This window comes from Danio rerio, chromosome 5 (assembly GCF_049306965.1).
Source record: "Danio rerio strain Tuebingen ecotype United States chromosome 5, GRCz12tu, whole genome shotgun sequence".
Lineage (NCBI taxonomy): Eukaryota > Metazoa > Chordata > Actinopteri > Cypriniformes > Danionidae > Danio > Danio rerio.
The window spans coordinates 70384453-70401079 of NC_133180.1; the positions used below are offsets into that span (position 1 = coordinate 70384453).

General features: G+C 34.4%; 1 protein-coding gene and 1 long non-coding RNA gene across 2 annotated transcripts in view; one reads left to right on the forward strand and one right to left on the reverse strand.

Moving 5' to 3' along the window:
- Nucleotides 1-2057: 2057 nt before the first annotated feature.
- On the forward strand, nucleotides 2058-7342 carry LOC137495653 (uncharacterized). Its single transcript, XR_012406487.1, has 6 exons — nucleotides 2058-2166; nucleotides 2777-2810; nucleotides 4175-4230; nucleotides 4324-4470; nucleotides 4582-4658; nucleotides 5976-7342. It is a non-coding gene; the product is annotated as an uncharacterized lncRNA (long non-coding RNA).
- Nucleotides 7100-16627, reverse strand: part of rxrab (retinoid x receptor, alpha b) — a 130473-nt gene continuing 120945 nt past the window's right edge. Inside the window, exon 12 of the transcript XR_012406102.1 lies at nucleotides 7100-8981. The gene's annotated coding sequence lies outside the window, so the exon portion shown is untranslated. The remainder of the gene's footprint in view (nucleotides 8982-16627) is intronic.

Below are 16627 nucleotides of genomic sequence, written 5' to 3' on the forward strand. Positions count from 1 at the left end.
TTCTTATGGTCTGAGAGTCCTTCAGATGCCTTTTGGCAAATTCCAGGTGGGGAGTGTCTTCCGTCTGGCCACTCTACACTGGCCTGATTGGTGGATTGCTGCTCAGATGGTTGTCCTTCTGTAAGGTTCTCCTCTCTCCACAGAAGAACGCTGGAGCTCAGACAGAGTGAGCATCGAGGTATTGATCACCTCCCCGACTAAGGGCCTTCTCCCCCGATGACTCACCACAGGTGAACTCCAGTTAAGCTGCTGAAACATCTCAAGAATGATCAGTGGAAACAGAATGTACCAAAGCTAAATTTAGAGCTTCACAGCAAAGAATGTGAATACTTCTGTACATGTAATTTTTCAGTTTTTTTTTTATTTTTAATAAATTTGCAACAATTTCAAAGCATCTTTTTTCACATTGGCACTATGGGCTATTGTGTGCAGAACTATGAGGATAAAAATTAATTGAATCCATTTTAGAATAAGGTTGTAACATAAAAAATTGTGAAAAAAGTGAAACGCTATGAATACTTTCCGGATGTTCCCCGTGTTGGCGTGGGTTTCCACTGGGTGCTTCGGTTTCCCCCACAGTCCAAACACATGCGCTTATAGGTGAATTAAACAAACTGTAGTGTATGTGTGCGAATTAGTGTGTATGGATGTTTCCAAGTACTTGGTTGCAGCTGGAAGGGCATCTGCTGTGTAAAACAAATGCTGCATTAGTTGGCGGTTCATTCTGCTGTGGCAACCCCTCATGAATAAGGGGACTAAGCCGAAGGAAAATAAATGAAAGAATGTGCTTTGAACACTGCTTGGTTTAGTCCACAAGGGGTCCACCTTGAACGATAGTCAGATAGTCAGAAAGGAAACTGAGGAAACGCAACAAGAACTAAGCCAAATTCAAATATATTTTAATCTACTCTATTTTATTACAAAGACTCTCAAAATGGTCAATATCATACATTTTGACTATTTATTTTACAAAAGTTGTTTGAAACACTAAGTAAACATTTTATCTTGAACTGTTATTTAAAGGGACCACCCAAAAAAGAAAAGAAAATAGGTTTAAAAAAATCGAAGTGCTCTTTGTGCTTTATTTATTTATTTGTTTTTTTTATTTATTTATAAATAAGAAAAGAGATTTAGACTTTTAGTTATTAGGCTAGATTTTTTTTAATATCCTGAGTTTATATACACTGTAAATGCGAATAGTATTCCTTACTATCAAAATTCTAGTGTGTTTACTTAATTTTAAGCTAATTGTTGAGTTTACTAGAAATGCATTAGTGTTGCTGACATAGTAAGGTATAAAGTTCCCATAACTAATGTAATTTGAGTAAAATTGCTTATAAGGGCTAAGCCATGCTGTTACGCATGCGTACTGGGTGGTGATTTCCCATCCCCCATCCCGAGTCACAACCAACCGCCACCCAGCACCGCCATTGAAGGACAGGATTTCATATTGAGAAGATGTACTGCTGTAAATCAAGGTAAACTTTTCGTTTTAATTACTACTTTGATTTTATTTGTATAGTATCAGTAATCTGTTTATTTCCTGCACTTTGTGAAATTGTTTGCTGTTTTGTGAACTAATTAATAGCCCATGATGTTGTGACTAAACGTTTTGACCACTGCACGTTATTTGCAATACTGTCTACTTTACTAGATAAGCTATTTTTAGCTGCTTAGTCCTTTTTAATAACTATTAATAATTTGTAAAGTTAGTAACGTTAGTAATTTGTAAAGTGGGCGTTATGCTCTAAAAGAGCGGGCCGCGCCATTTTAAATGATGCACTGAGAGAGCAAGAGCGCGCGCAATGATCCGTTCAAATAGATGTAAAGTTAACACATAGCTGTAGGTCTACATTTTTAAAAAAGAAAACGAAACCTATTTATCCGCATTACAAATACAGTAACGTCAGTTATCGCTGAACTTTAGTGGCGCTTGTTGTGACGAAAATATGCGTGTTTTTTTTTAAGATTTACTTTTATGAGATCACCTGCAGGAAGCAGGTGAGGAGATCAGCTGTGATTCGGTCCGGCGTCAGCGAGCGGCTTATGACCAGACCAGTCGTTTTTTTCTCCATGATCGCCGGGGCAGCAGCAGTTTTAACCCGCCGAGGCTTATAAAGAACATTATACGAACATTATAAAGCAGTTTCAGCTCAAAATGGACCCGTGAGTGTCTTAGGTAATTTAGGATTTCGATGCGATTACGATTCGTGTCACTGTATGAGGCAGATACATATTTACACATGATGCTAAAGTGTGCTTATGCTAACAATCCCTATGAAACTTAAAGTTAAACTTATGAAAATGCGAGAGATATTTAATTAACTCATTTATTTGTTTTATATGCTATTTGTCTTTTCTTTATGCCGTTTTGAAGGTTTATTCCAGTGTTGCCGTTACGTTATTGAGTGTTTTGTATTGCTGTAATGACAAGTAAATCTGACCAGACGCGACTGAATATGTGTGATGGATAACGTTAATGATGAAGTGGTAACGTTATAACTCGTACAACCAAGCACAGAAACATCCCTTTGTTTGCTCAATATCACACAAAGGCATCAACAAGCCTTTGTTATAAGCAAACTTTCTGTTAAGAAACAGGCTTTGCCAAACCTGTTAGTTTGCATTTTTAAAGAAGGTTTCACTAATTTTTAACAATTTAGGGCAAATAAATGTGAACAATTACAAGGTTGTTTAAAATGTAGCACACCATTAGAGTATTGTGAGTGGCATATTTGGTTTGTAATATCATTATACCCTTTATTTTTTATTTCAGACTACCAGTTTGTGAGCTGATATGCAGTGGAAATGTAAGTTTTGCACTTACACATCAAAGAAAACTTTTTGAACAATACTGCACAAGCCATAGAACATATTCATGAATTGTTCTATTAACGTTACCTTGTCTCCATACTGAGTGTCAGGGTAATTTTAAATCGTTTAATGCATTAAAAGTACATTTAACAAAATTCTCAGCAAAGAACTGCATGATCAAGAATAGTCCGAATATTTTGTCCATTTGAATAATCATCTGAGGACTAGTTAGAAATAGGGTTGTTGTGTTGTGATACCATTAATTTATGTTACAATACTATACCAGCTGAAGTATGGTGATACCAAGTAGTATTGCAATACTGTAATTCATAACTTAAATCCATGAAATAAAGAAAAATGTCAGAAATAATATATTGTATATGTTATTATAGGCCTACTTGAATTTAAATAATTCCCTTATTGTTGAAAAAAGTATTTGCACATCTCTTCACCTAAAATGTATTCATTCCAGCAAAAAAAATACATTAAAATAAAGATAAATAAAGAAAACAGCATTTTTCCAACAAACCTAGGCTATATGAAGTGGTCAAAAATAGTTTCCTGTTGCTATTTTGGGTTTTTCATCTATCATACTTTTTTCACACTTATTATCGGATAAGAATCCAAAGTAATTCAAAATTTCACTTTATGAGTCATTCTTTTTAATAGATTGTCACGGTTGTTGTAGCTATTATATCATATTGACAGGAACAGAATTAAACGAATTCCGATTCAAAATGAACCATCACAAAATATGCATTAGGCTACTATAAAAGTTTCAAATTCTACAGTTTTACAACCTTAGAAGGCTCCATAGACTATTAAAATACAATGATCTATTGTTGCTGAATCGTGTAAGTATTTTAGTGACTTTTTCACATGCAGCATTATGTATTGTAGGCAGACTGTTAATGACAATACTACCGTTTACAAACTACAGTGGCACCGCCAGTATCTTGGAGCCATAGTATCACGATACTACCATAGTACCGGTAAACCGTGCAACCCTAGTCAGAAAGTTCAGTGTCCTTTTAAAGACATCAATTGAGACAAATATTTATTCCACTTTTAATGCGCATAAAAGTAAGGCACACCAGCAACAATGCCATGAGTATATTTAATCGGGGGTTGTGTTTATTACTGTTTGGTGACAAGTATAGCTCATGCTTTTGATGACAGGCGCCGGGAGTATTTGGCAGCTTTTATTATTCAAGAACATTTAACTATGTCATGTTAAAGTGTAACATCTGTTGCTAAATGGCATTGCATTGTATCATTGCATGTGTTTCTGATTTCTGTTTTTTGTTTTAGAATTTCGCTTAGCCATGTCAATAACACTTTACGTTTTTGTGCACAACAGTGACATCCAGAAGGAAGTCATAGAGGAAACACCAGCTGATGCAAGTGCTGCAGAAGGTTTGTTTTCTTTTCAAAACTTTGTGTGATTTTGTGAATTTGTGTTTTTGAATATTATTAATGACTAATAATGTTTTGATTGGATCTTTGCAGAATTCAATCGAATATCAGGAAGAAATGTGAGATCCAAGTTCTACGCTGCATTGGACACACACTGCTCGTTTGATTGAAATAAAAAAAAAAAACAGGAGAAAATTGCAGAAGAAAACTAGAAGAAATTTTCAACATGTTTATTCAAAGGTATTTTTGTGACATCATCTTTGAATCATAATTTGCATTTGATTGCAATAAATTGCATTTGATGTTTTCATTGGGCTATAATGCATGTCTACCTGTCTTTACTTTTTCAAGGTCATCTGGCAGCAGTTCTCCGGGGTCTTTCAGTCCTTTAGAGGGATGAGTCTAAAGAAATTTTCAGGATGTGTTTTGTAAGTAGTATTATTGTTTCTGCTTTCTTAGACTGGAAATGAAGCAGTCATTCCAGTTTACTTCACTTATTAATAAAAATTTTCAATTTTATAAAAATAAAACAAATGCATTTAATGTAAGTATTTGAAAGTAAGAGGGATGTTATATTATGGCCTTTGGAGCAAGAGCATTGCTATGTTGCAAATACAGCAGCTTGTGCCGTCACAGGGTCAGTTAGCTTCATAGGCCAGTGAAGTAATGAATGCATTTCTTTAATTTTTAAACACACTTGTTTTGAAAAGGAGGAAGATTAGCTTGAAAAAAAAATCTTAATAAGTGTAATACCTATGTAATATGTTGAGAGAAATATAATTTCAGTTGAAAGAACCTGCTGGATTAAGATGTAAAAAGATAGTGTTAAAAGCCACAAAGTCAAAGATGCTCCGTATTATAACCAACCCTGTGAAGTCACCTGCTGTGGGATTGTAGATGGCTGCACCCTTGTTCTAAAAGCCATACTAAAACATCAATTTTCTTATTAAAAAATAGTTATTAATACATTTTTAAAAAGTGTGCTAAATAATGCAAACTTGACTCACTGCTTTAATCTAGCAAAACCAAATGCATGAATCGGTTTCCAATTTATTAAGTTTTCCCTACAAAATATTTATATTGATTATGTAGCACCAATTGGTCTCTCACACATTTGCATTTAATTTCTTGAAAATGTTTTAAAAGTACTTTTACTGCAGTTTGTTTTATTACATTACAGTGTTTCTTTAATTAAGAAAAATTATTGTTCCTTTAGAATAGTATCATGATCAAGATACTGGAATTTAGTACCAATCTCTGCTGCAATTTTAAGCAGCAAATTTCCTGCTAACATTTTAAGCACTTTTGAGCACATTTTTAAACAGCACTGTTTTGCCATTCTGTTCACATGCTTAACAGAAATGACACTCAACAATGCTCAAATGTTAGCAGGAAATGGATGTTTTTAAAATTACTATATGGATTGGTAATAAATTCCACTATCATGACAAGCCTAGTAGAAGCAGTACAGGCAAATCCATCGTGTTGGTCTACATTGAAGAAGGAGCACCATAGCAAGGCCTTCTTATAAGAAGCATTTGAATGTAAAATGTACTATAAACACAAATAGTCATGCTAATAAGCAACTAGTTAATAGGGTAATTGGTTCCTACTAAAGTGTTACTAAATTAAGCACAAGGAATTGTATTTTTTTCACCTCTGCTTTTGGTCTCCTGGCCACTACAGGCTTTATTAGTGCCATTTAGAATATCAAACTTTACTTATTTTTCTTTCTCTATTCATAGGATGTAATTGTAGAGTCGGACTTCAGTGCAGAAGATGTTGGCCTGCTGACTGTCGTGTGTGAAGATGTCTAAAGAACCTCATTATGGATGCAATGTGGGCCTTTATACTGGAAGGAAAAGTGGTTATGGACTTTGCCACATGCAGTATGTCTCTTTTTTTGCTTTGATTTACACACTGAATTCGGACTACCCAAAGACTTTGAGCAATGCATTTGAATTTGTTCAACGTGTGTTGCTTTTGCTGGGAGGGAAGCGTAATGTGTTTTATTCGGCGAGTGCCTATATACTGCTGTGCTTTATGTTTAAAGGTTCAGGTATAATGGCATGTTTAATTACAAAGTGTTGCTTTTTAACATGTTGCTGTTTGCAGTGTTACATTTAGGACTGCAGCATTTTGGTGTTTAAAACACTTTTTTTTTTTTTTTTTTTTTACCAAAAAAGTGTATTGTGATTTATAGGGTTGTCAAAAGTATTGAGTTTGGTACCAATCGGTACTGAAATAAATAAAAAAAAAGTCCATCCATTTCCCACTAACATTGCAAGAACTGATTGGCCATTGTGTTCACATGCTCAGTAGATATGACTGATTGGCTTTGAAGGTCATTATTTTTACCACACTTCACTACTGTTCACCAGGTGCAAAGATACAAAGACACTGGATAACTTCAAAGCACTGTCGATCAGTCGATTCATCACCAGATAGCTTATATGTTAGCTTCTAAACAAATCAGCTATCGACATGGCTTTGAAACACTTCAGTGTCTGTGTAACTTTGTTTGGACTCAGTGAAAAATGGTAAACCTATGACAGTCACAGCCAATCACAGTCATTTCTGTTGAGCATGTGAACACGGTGGCCAATCAATGGTGTTTAAGAACGAGCTCAGTAGCACTCAAATGCTGGTGGAAAATGGATATTTTTAATATTTCAGTATTGATTGATACCAAACTCAATACTTTTGACCACACTAATGTGATATTTTCTGTAGGAAAATCTAAACTACACAGTCTAACAAATTAGCTTTACAGCTTAATATCTGTTCCTCTGTGAGTGTCTATATGCTGCCATGTTTAAGGTGCTGGTGCAATGGCATGTTTAATTACACTAATTCAAGTATCATTTTTCCAAGTGTCAAGTATTATAGTTTTTTTGATAGATTTTCAAACCTTTTCGAAAACTTGTGTTTTAGGGTTGAACATGTTTATTATATTTTTTGTCTGTATTGCTGTTTACAGTATATTACAGCACTTTACAACAGGTTTTTACAAAACTGTATTGTGTATAAGTGTATTGTGATACTAAAATATCACAAGTGTATTGTGAAATTCTGCTAATTTTGTCAAATAAAATGTTTACATTTAAGACCTGTATAATGTCATTACTTGTAGGTTGAACTACATATTTTATGTTCAGTTTAATTGAAGAAAATGTGGAAACCGATTGCACGTAGTTTCTTTAGTTGACATTACTTAAAATGGTGGATTAAAACAATGTTGAGACTACTAGCATTCAAGATGTTAACTGAACATGGTAGAACAGTATTAGTTAAATAGAGTTATTAAAGTAATCTTACTATAAAACCCTAAGTAAGATTACTAAATAATGACAAGTATGTTAACTAGAATTTTCTATTAAACTTACTTAATTTTTAACAGTTAGTTTACTTTATAAGTTTTAGTTTTCTTACTTCAAGGCAATAATTAAACTTAACTTAAGATTTCCTTGTAAGTTTATATCGCAAAAATAAGGCAATCGGTTTCCAAACTTTTTTTAAGTAAACTGAACATGTTAGAATTTACAGTGTACACTAAAACCCAATAAATTAAGGTAACTCACACTATTTGAGGAAACAATTGCACCAAACCAATTAAGTTGAAAAACTAGTCCTAATGAGTACTGTGAACTTAATCCATTTGAATAAACGAAGCAATTTGAGCACATGTAACACCCAATAAATGAAGACAACTCAAACCAACTAAGTACTGCCAAACCCATTAAGTTAAGGCAAATCAAACCATTTAAGTTAAAAAAAAATGAATCTATATGAGTACTGTGAACTTACTCGTTGAAGTAATGAGGTATTAAATTAACTCATAATCTTCAACACTGAGTTCAAATGAGTAAAATTAACTTTGTCCATTTTGAGCTAACACTCATTTCATTTGATGAACTTGACTTTTGGGTTTTACAGTGTATCACATTTCAGACTTTCCTCCTCACACTTCTGAAAAGAAATCAAAGCACTGTGCATTTTAAAAGTCAAAATTGTCTTTGTTTACTTTTGTTATTGTGTATCTGTAAAACAACTGATTGTATTTTGTGCTTTATTTCAATCTAAAAATAAAAAAAGAGATTTAGACTTTTTATATTAGATTTTTTTCTTAATATTCTGAGTTTATAAGACTTTCCTCTTCACAATTCTGAAAAGAAATCAAAGAATTGTACTTTAAAATGTCCAAATTGCCTTTTTATAACTTTTATTATTTTGTAACTGAAAGACAAACAAACAATCTATGATTCCTGAGGAAAAGTCAAATCTGTGATAGATAAACTTGAAGTAAATTATATGGTAAAATAAAAAACTACAGGTGAGGGCAAATTCTTCAGCAGGATAGCACTCGTTTTCATCCTTCAGCCTCCACATCCAGTTCAAGGTGCTCCAGGATTGACCAGCCCAGTCACCAGACATGAACATTATTGAGCATTTCTGGGGTAAGATGAAGGAGGATGCATTGAAGATGAATCCAAAGAATCTTGATGAACTCTGGGAGTCCTGCAAGGATGCTTTCTTTGCCATTCCAGATGACTTTATTAATAAGTTATTCGAGTCATTGCAGAGATGTATGGATGCAGTCATCCAAGGTCATGGGAGTCATACATGATATTAATTCTTTTTCCACTGCAGCATGACTTTATTTTCTATATTGTACATTATTTCTGTTAAGTGACAAGACTTTGACAAAGTCAGACCTTACTGTCCTATTTATTCTTTCATTCATTCATTTTCTTGTCGGCTTAGTCCTTTTATTAATCCAGGGTCGCCACAGCGAAATGAACCGCTAACTTATCCAGCAAGTTTTTACGCAGTGGATGCCCTTCCAGCCGCAACCTATCCCTGGGAAACATCCACACACATTCACACACACACACAGACACACTACAGAAAATTTAGCCTACCCAATTCACCTGTAACGCATGTCTTTGGACTGTGGGGGAAACCGGAGCACCCGGAGAAAACCCACACGATCGCAGGGAGAACATGCAAACAGAAACGCCAACTGAGTCGAGGCTTGAACCAGCGACCAACTTGCTGTGTGACAATAGCACTACCTACTGCGCCACGTCTTCGCCCCTGTCCTAATTTAATAATTAAAAATCACAGCATGATCAAATTATATTTTGGTAAAATAAGCGTTATCTAGAGGCCTTTTGCCTTTCATATAAGCCACTTCTGATACAAAATAAACAACTAGAAGTCAAGTTATTATTTGTTGTTCCTAAAACTTGGATGGGCGATATGACCTTAGTCCGGTGGTGTATGGCAACAAAAACAGACATTTTATATACATATTACTAAACATGAAATGTAATGACATTATTTATCTATTGTCTATCTATCCTGCATCAAGTTAATGTCTGAGAACTCTTATAGGTACAGTATGAGGCTGTTTTCTCTGCAGTCTATGTGCTTGTGAAGCATGATATCAACTTTTCTTATCATTGTTGGATGTTTTTATCATTTAAATTTCAACTGTTGTTGTGGTGCCAGATGGCAGGATGGTGTGTGGTGTATAATTTGGATAAATGTGGCCTCTCTAAATGCAAATAAGGAGAGTGTGTTGATGGAGAACTGATTTTTTTGTTTTCTTTCCAGATGACGACAACCCTCCTGTCTCATTTGTGAAGTTTGAAGTTTTTTCCTAATGGAAGACACGTTCTAGTTGCGATGCTGGACAAGTGAGCTCAGCCACTATTCACTGTTCATTTTGTCTATTCAGTGCAGAGATAATAATTCAGTAATATGTCTGAAATTGCTGTGCATAATATGTATAACAGCAGCATTATGGCTCAGTGGTTAACACTGTCGCCTCACAGCAAGAACGTCGCTGGTTCGAGTCTGGGTCAGTTGGCATTTCTGTGTGGAGTTTGCATGTTGGGGTTTCCTCCCGGTGCTCTGATTTCTCCCACAGTCCAAAGACATGCGCTATAGGTGAATTAGATGAACTAAATTGGCCACAGTGTATGAGTGTGTGTGAATGTGAGAGGTATGGGTGTTTCTTGGTACTGGGTTGCAGCTGCAAGGGCATCCGCAGTGTAAAGCATATGCTGGATTAGTTGGAGATTCATTTTGCTGTGGTGACCTCTGATAAATCAAAGACTAAGCTGAAGGAAAATGAATGAATATTTATAACATAACAACCTGTTACCTATCTGCTCAAAGGGGTGGACTGAAAACAAAAAAAACTGTAATTTTACACTTTATTTGCGGCAGCTGGGGTGCCAGAAATAAACCGTAAAATAACGGCCGTTTTATGACAGAAATTTACTGTAAAATATTGAACATAAAATTACAGAAATTTACTTCAATTTAGACTTAGGGTAAATTTTTCAGTTGAATTTCATCTTTTTTATTTTCGTGTTTTGGCTTTGATTTGTTTTATGCAGACATTTTAAGGCAGCAATATTTTTGTTAACGAAAACATTAATCCTATTTTATATTTGTATTTATTTGGCTCTGTTATTCATTATATTTGATCTTGGTCACACTTTATAATAAGGTTTCATTAGTTAATTTATTTCCTAACATGAACTAAGTATGAATGATACTTCTACAGCAATTATTAATCATAGTTTAACATTACTAATGCATTTTTAACATCCAAATTCATGCTTGTTAACGTTAGTTAGTGCAGCCTGAGTTAACATGAACACTAAATATATACCATTCATTGTTTGTTCATGTTAGTAAACGCAATGACTACTGCAACATTATTGTAAAGTGTTACCATGATGTTTTATTCCTGCCTTTTGAATAGTTGACTGATGTTTTCTGAAGATAGCAGCGCAGGCTTTTTTTACAATCTGAAATTTAATAGTCCTTTGAACAGACATTATATAATAGAGGACAATATACAATACACCCTCCAATTGCCTTGTAAAAAACAACAATCGAGCCATCCTCAGCTCTTAGATGAGGGTAACAAACAGCAGAGGAACAGGATTGAGGCTCCTCTTTCAAATGAATATTTACACCAGCAACGTTTACAATGTACAAACGATGAAATAATGACATAGAGAAAAACGACATTACACTGTACAAAAATAGAAAAATCTTTTAAAATGCATCTCTTTTGTCTTCATCGGACGTGTCCTGTGACGGATCGGTGTCTCACAGAGAAATATTACAGATTTGTCTCAGATAGGACGTGCTTTTGCTCCTGATGGTCTAACAAACCCTGTTTGACTAGTGCAAACCCAAGAGTTTTGCGTTTTGTCTTAACCTCAGCCAGGGGTCTTTAAATCTCGTCTTCACATTCACAAGATGCTGGTTTGGGAGAGTACTGAAATGCCAAAGATGTCCAATGACAAAACCCACAAAAGTCCACTCATTTAAAACCGTTTCTGTTGGTTTTAATACATTTTAATTCAACCTTCCACAAATTAATATTGCATAACTTGTAGCAAAACTCCAAAAATTGATGTTCTTCCATAGTATTTGTCTCTTGTTTTCCAATACAAATATCCAAACCTCCTTAAATCAAGATATTTTTACTTGAGAAGCAAGATGAATATTAGGCTTAAACCACACTCAAAACTAATATCTAACTATGTGGTGTGTTTGTACAGTATATAGATGTGAACATAATTATTAATACCCCTCAATTTTGTACAGGCTAGATTCAATAGTTTTGTTTAATGCTTTTGTTAAACCACAATTTTAAAGTGTTATCTGATTTTCCTCAGTTTATTTTCTGTAAATTTGGAACTTTTTCAGTTTTATGTTATTTTAGTGACCACTGTAGTGTTTTTTTTCATTGAAATCAATGTATTATTATAAACTGTAAAATATGTCTTGCTGTATGTAAGCTTGACACCCAATGGTTGAACTAGGTATTGCACTCCTAGATCAAAACACGCAAGCGCAGGTTGCTAGACTAATAAAATCAACAGGAGTGTGCATGACTATCAAGCCTAAAGGCTGATTTAAGTGGTGTTCTAAATAAAAGCAACACACTTGATAGAAGGAATATTTTCCTTATTAAAAGGAGTTTTTGTCCTAATCAACACCTGAAATTTGACATTAGAAACGGCTTCTATTTCTTGCATCTGAACAACATAAAACTGACAATGATTGCCTCAGCTACACCTCATGTGCTTTATTCAGTGTTAAATGCTAAAAACGTGAGTTTGAATGCCATTTTACATGACATTTATTGCCATACTACTGAAAGCAGCAGCAGATAGTTCACCTTAGATCTTGAGAATAAAATAAACCGTTTGAAATTGAACTTTCGAACTGTGACACATACTGTGTCAGTGATTCAGCATCTACATTAAATAATGTTAAAGTTTAATATGTATTAATTAGATTAAAAACTTTGGTCCCACTTTATATTAAGTGGCCTTAACTAATAAGCACGTACACAGGAATTAATAGTTTGTTACAATGTACTTATTGTGTAAATACATGTATTTACTGTGTACTTATGCTTGATTAAATACATGTATGTAATTACATCTGTAATTAACTTTTGTAATTACATTTGTAAATACACTGTTGACCACTCCTTACACCTTAACCCACCCTTAAACCTACCCATGCCACAAAACCTGTCCATAACCCAACCCCTATCCCAACTCAAAAGCACCACAAGTGTTCTCAAATACATTATAAACACATTAAGTACATTGTATTTATTTTTTGATGCAAGTACATAGTAGTTAAGAACACTTAATATAAAGTGGGACCAAAACTTTACCATTTCATTGGAGTGCAGTAAGTGCACTATTCTGTGCTTCTGAATGGCGGTATTTACATTTCTGTCGTGTTTCATCTCGTGCAAACAGCTAAATTGTTTATCACTGCAAATCTCATAACGTAGCGTGTTGTTAGGTCACGGGGTTACGACGTCACCTAATATTTACGCTCAAAATAATTATATTATTTGCTAATTAATAACCTCATGTGGAACTCTGAATCTGTGTCTCATTTCGGAGGCTGCTACTGTCTACTGGAGGTCGCATTTCGGTCATAGATGCACACTTTAAGAGCCTTCCTTACGCAGTTTTCCAACAAGTCAACATGGGTTGCTGAAATTTAGTTGGCTAAACTGTGGGTTGGCACTAAAGAAGCAAAAGAAAGACAGTTGTTCTGGCACGTAACTTGCATTTTCGAAACAGAATATCTGACTTTAGTATTGTTTTTCAGATAAACAAGAATGTTTACTTGTTTTTTAAATATCTGCAAACATAGTATGGTATTTTAATGCTTTAAAAGAGTCGAAAACTTACATACAGCATCTTTATTTATTTGTTTTTTAGTTGAATTAAATAATTACATTTTTCTATTTATCTTAACTTATATCAAACTGACTGGAATTATTAAGTTAAACTTTGCATAACTTAAACAATATAGTTGAAACCTGATTAACGTATTCAAATAAGTTGAAGTAACTTAACAACATTTGTAGTGTAGATGTTTTTTTACAGTGTACCAGACTTCCATGGAAACTTTGTTAATGCTTATCAAGTGTAATATTAGAATTTGATTACAGTAAAAAATATACAGTTTGATCAATTTAAGTTTCTTTATTTAATATAGTTATTTTCAAAAGACACTATTTTGAATGATACTCCCGACAAGCTAATTCTTGATATGTAAATCATCATTTTAGTTATAATTTGAAGAGTTCAGATGAAAACACCTTTAAATTTTCCTCTAGAACGATTGTTTTTCTAAGCCTCCAATATTTATGTTCAGTTATTTCACTTTAAAGGCAATGCAAAAACCTACAGTTGAAATCAGAATTATTCGCCCCCGTTTATTTCCCCCCAATTTCTGTTTAACGGAGAGATTTTTTTCAACAAATTTCTAATCATAATAGTTTTAATAACTCATTTCTAATAACTGATATTTTATCTTTGCCATGATGACCGTAAATAGTATTTGACTAGATATTTTTCAAGACACTTCTACACAGCTTAAAGTGACATTTAAAGACTTAATTAGGTTAATTAGGGTAACTAGGCAGGTTAGGGTAATTAGTCAAGTTATTGTATAATGATGGTTTGTTCTGTAGACTATCGAGAAAAAAATTGCTTAAAGGGGCTAATAATTTTGACCTTAAAATAGTGTTTAAAAAATTACAAACCGCTTATGTTTTAGCCGAAATAAAACAAATCAGACATTCTCCAGAAAAAAAAAATATTATCAGACATACTGTGAAAATTTCCTTGCTCTGTTAAACGTCATTTGGGAAATATTAAGAAAAAGAAAGAAAAAATCAAAAGGGGGCTAATAATTCTGACTTCAACTGTATGTTTTGCCATAAAAGTTAATTTACTTAACATACACACAGTAGCTTGCAAAAATGCTCCTTTTAGCTAAACATTCCAGATGGCATTTAGAGATTTTTGCATCTGAATTCTTCATTTCTGCTTGATCATGCAACACCAAAGAATAGATTAATGATGCTGAAAACTCAGCACTGAATCACAGGAATAAAGTACTTTTTAAAAAATGTATTCATATTCAACTGTGATTTAAATGTACCCAGAACTTAGAAAAAGTACACAATTCATCAACTAAAAGAAGAAAAGTAGACTTATTTGCTTACATTAATACAAATCTTCCAAAACTCTGACCGGTAATGTATGTCATTTTGCTTCTCAAGCAAATGCTTCTTGATTTTTGACCATCTTTAGTTATTTGTGGTGGATACCTTTTTTTTTTCTTTCAAAAAGTGCAATCAAAAATTGTATTTGTTTCTTCTAATGGGTATTTTTTTGAAGATTATTTTTTAAAAATAATACCTTTCAAGGCATTTACAGTGAAAGAACATGTTGGCATACTGTGATGTCTTCAGTTATATCTTAGATTGTTTTTTACTTGAAAAGGTATTTCAAAATGTCTTAAATGTATATTCATAAGGAAAGCTGTACAGTCAGATTAAAACATGGCCAATTCCAGTTTCTCTTTCACAATCAGAAACTCTTTTAGACTCTTTTGCTGTCAGACTCTTAGCAAACCTTTAGCAGAATGTGTCATTTAAATCAATAGATCTTCTGCACTTTCCATGAATGATGAAGCTCTACAATGCACACACCTCCCCCAATTGCAATAATAATTCAGAATTCACCATCATCATCATCATCATCGTCATCATCATTATCATCATCATCATCGTGAAAACACTGCTTCAGATTGGCTCAATCTGCAATTGAGGTTTGATGTGTCAACACAAATGGTAGGAAATCTATCCACCTTTTCCCCATGATTTCATAAATACTGCATTTCAAATGATGGATTGCACTTCCGGTTTGGGGAACTTCCATTCAAAAAGAACTAAAGTCACTGTAAAGTCAGTGAGGCATACTGTGTATTTGGCTTTGTGCCATGATGGAGGATAATAAGGGTGTGCTTGCTTGTGTCAGTGTAACATATGTGTTTATTGTCATATACTGTAATTAATTTTACTTATTTTATATTGTAATATTGTCACAGGCATATTTATGTACACTCACCGGCCACTTTATTTGGTATACCCATTCAACTGTTTTTATTGCAAGTTTCTAATCAGCCAATCACATGGTAGCAGCTTTAGGCACGTAGACATTAGCTAGAGTTTAAACTGAGCATCAGAATGGGGAAGAAAGGGGATTTAGGTGAACGTTCACATCTTTGAACGAGTATTTCAGAAACTGCTGATCTACTTGGATTTCCATGCACAACCATCTCTACGGTTTACAGAGCATGGTCCAAAAGAGATGATATTATCCTGTGAGCTGATAGAAAGGCAACAACCGAGGTATGCAGAAGAGCATCTCTGAACGCACAACACGCCAACCTTGAGGCATATGGGCTACAGCAGCAGAAGACCGGGTGCCACTCCAGCCAGCTAAGAACAGGAAACCTATGGTACAATCCGCACAGGCTCACCAAAATTGAACAATAGAAGACTGGAGAAACTTGCCTGGTCTGATGAGTCTCGATTTCTGCTGCAACATTTGGATGGTAGGGTCAGAATTTGGCATCAACATCATGAAACCATTGATCCATCCTGCCTTGTATCAGCGGTTCAGGCGGGTGGTGGTGGTGTAATGGTGTGGGGGATATTTTCTTGGCACACTTTGGGCTCATTAGTACCATATGAGCATTGTGTCAACGCCACAGTCTACCTGAGTATTGCTGCTGACCATGTCCATTCCTTTATGAACACAGTGTACTCATCTTCTGATGGCTACTCCTAGCAGGATAACGCACCATGTCATAAAGCGAGAATCGTCTCAGACAGGTTTTTTGAACATGATAATGAGTTCACTGTATTAAAATGGCCTCCACAGTCACCAGATCTCAATCCAATAGAGCACCTTTGAGACGTGGTTGATTGAGAGATTCGCATCATGGATGTGCAGTGACAAATCTGTCAGAC